The sequence below is a fragment of the Cucurbita maxima genome, unplaced genomic scaffold (assembly GCF_002738345.1).
Source record: "Cucurbita maxima cultivar Rimu unplaced genomic scaffold, Cmax_1.0 Cma_Scf00392, whole genome shotgun sequence".
Classification (NCBI taxonomy): domain Eukaryota; kingdom Viridiplantae; phylum Streptophyta; class Magnoliopsida; order Cucurbitales; family Cucurbitaceae; genus Cucurbita; species Cucurbita maxima.
This window is the reverse complement of record NW_019272408.1, coordinates 1-2,890: the sequence shown is the minus strand read 5'-3', so window position 1 is coordinate 2,890 and position 2,890 is coordinate 1. Positions and strand designations below refer to the sequence as shown.

General features: G+C 30.2%; 1 non-coding gene across 1 annotated transcript; it reads left to right on the top strand.

Moving 5' to 3' along the window:
- The first annotated feature begins 1,321 nt into the window (after positions 1 to 1,321).
- On the top strand, positions 1,322 to 1,393 carry TRNAC-GCA. Its single transcript has one exon. It is a non-coding gene; the product is annotated as a tRNA-Cys (tRNA).
- The last annotated feature ends 1,497 nt before the right edge of the window (positions 1,394 to 2,890 follow it).

Here is a 2,890-nt window from a genome sequence, read left to right as displayed (position 1 = left end):
CAAGTTCACCATAAATAGAACCCTAGGGTTAAGTCAAAAAGCATCAAACACTAAATACTTTGAAATTTTAGGTGATATTTTGCAGAGGAAGCTGATAAGGTCTTTAAAGAGCATGTGGTCATGTCTGACATTTTAGGTTAACAACATGTTGAAAAGAAACCAGAAATTCTGATACCGGTAATTAACTACAAACCTTTGAATAAGGTTTTAGAATAAATAAGATATTCAATCAAAAAAAAAAAAATAAATGATTTGATAAAAAGAATTTATAGTCAAATGTTTTTATAAAATTCGATATGAAATTGGGATTTCGTAAAATTCTAATTTCCTAAAAGGACAAATATAAAATAGCATTTAATGTCACCTTTAGAAAATATGAGAGGAACGTCATGCAATTTAGGCTAAAAAACACTCCATCCGAATTTCAGATGATTATGAATGATATTTTCAATCCTTTCAAAAAATTTCAATAGTTTATAATGATGATGTGTTGATATTTTCTAAAACCATTAAGATCAACACTTTAAACATCTACCTACATTCATTAATGTAATCAAAAGAAATCAGCTAGTTGTGTCCATACCCAAAATTAAATAATATCAAACTCACATCCGTTTTCTTGGATTTTAAATTTATTTGAGCCTTATAAAACCCATCCAATGGTCCATTGAGTTTGTCTCAAACTTTTGTGACGACATATCCTAGAAAAGCCAACTTCAAACAAAATTTAGGTTCTCTCAATTATGTGTCTTAAATCCTTCAAGATATCAGGCACGTTCACAAATGTCTTGATGAGTGTCTTGAAAATAATACAAAGTTTTGATTTGTAAAAGTTATCTCTACAACCCAAAAAAATCAAATCATTAGTCAAATAAACTCTCTGCTTAAGTCTTATTGATCCAAGGGCAGATCTCATAGTGAAACGTGACGCATCAAATATTGGAGGTATCTAAAATTGTCAAAGAGGACAGGGAATCAATTATCATATTTCATTGAAAAGCCTCTAATAATACCATACAAATTACAAAACAGTAAAAAAAATTCAGCTTATTTGTCATACTTTTAAGTTCAACTACAATAAATCAAGAAAAGAATTGAGTGGTAATAAAATATCACTTTTTATCTTCCGTAGTTGAATTACATTTAAAATTATTTATGTTATTTCTTATTTTCTTCAATTTGTATTTAATAGCTTTGGGTAGTTTGTAGATGAGCTATGTTTGAATTATCTTTTTGGCCTTTCTATTTTCGACAGACACGTTTTACACTTTTGGACTGACACTTGGTAGAAGGGGTCACTAAGGCTAAAATCATATAAAATGGGTTCATAGCACAGTGGTAAAGCATTTGACTGCAGATCAAGAGGTTACCAGTTCGAATTTGGTTGGGCCCTTTTAAAAATTTTGGACGAACACTTTGTTCGATTTGCTCCCAACCACCGAGTGTCTAAAGGAAAAGAAATAAGAATAATTACCGATTCCAAACCTTATTCCAAAGTACTCCACCACATAGAACCATGTACTTAGAACCTAAGGGCCACTATTCTCGGACAAGAACCAAGCTATCATTAACAAAAGAGTGTGGTATCCAAGCACCCACTATGAACATGGTTAAAAACTTACTTACAATTAGGCTAACTTACCGAGTCTTGTACTCACTCCATCTTTTTCATGTAACTAAGAGTAGTTGTCCTAGACCAACAACACCCACCAAAACTATTTTTGATGTTTTAAAATGATTTTTTTAACCTTTCCCTTATTTTGTACTATGAACCTATAAACTCTATTTTGAATATAATGTAAATATATATGTTTATTATATTTTAATTCTTTTTTTATTTCGAGAAAACATTTTACTTTGTGTTCAACCTCTTTTAACTTGCTTCGGAAATGGCTCGTGACATAACATAAAAAAAGTAATTTTTTAGTATGAATTTTAATATAAGTTGCATTCTTATATTGACAAAAATATTCATCAACTTTCAAAATTAATGCCCTTAACATTCTAAAATAAGGTCCTAACTATTAGTGACTTGCATAAATCATCTCCCTTTTTATTTTCACTCACTCCTCTTCAACAACCTATGACCCATTAATATCATTAATATTTCATCTCCTTGTTTTTTAGCTTTTTGAATATCAAAATCTTAAATAAAAAGGAAAAGCTCTCTAAAATATTCTTATTTGCCAGTAATTTTACATAATTTAACATTTTAAAAATCGGTAAATTAAAAAAATCCAACATTAATATATTCATAATTTCATGTAGTCTTCATAAGTTTGCCGGCGACATTGTTTGTTGTTGAGCTTGATAATGTGAGTTTGTAACCCATCCGTTAGGGTTCTTGGAATGATTCTCTAGATTATCCCTTCCATGTTGGGAGTTGGGCCATGGGTCTTGGGTGAAGGAACCATTGGTTTACCGCCCCTAAGAGTTAAGGAAGCATCTTGAGGCTAGTTTCACATAGTATCATTATCATTGAGATAACAATTCTTTTCTATTTTATCTAAATTTTTTAAATATGAGTTCATTTCCAAATGCATGCTAACACCCTTATTGTTGAATAAATGACATGAAACTAGTTTCACTTAGTAACGTTGCCTTTTGCTCCTATTGGTGGAAGGATAATAGGTCGATTATACCTTTATGGTAGTTTTAAGCGTGACAACATTTTACAACCAGACTAATTTTGCTTCATTTCTAAATGAAAATGTGTAAATTGTAAACTCAAACATTTCAAAGAAATAAACAAGTTTTGATGGAACCATGCTAACCAGAAAACAAATGTTGACTTTGACCAATCCCTATATATTTTTTTTTCTATATTTTGAAACTATTTTAAGCACTTTTCTCGTGTACTCCTTACAAATTTACCTTTTAAGGTTGTAAA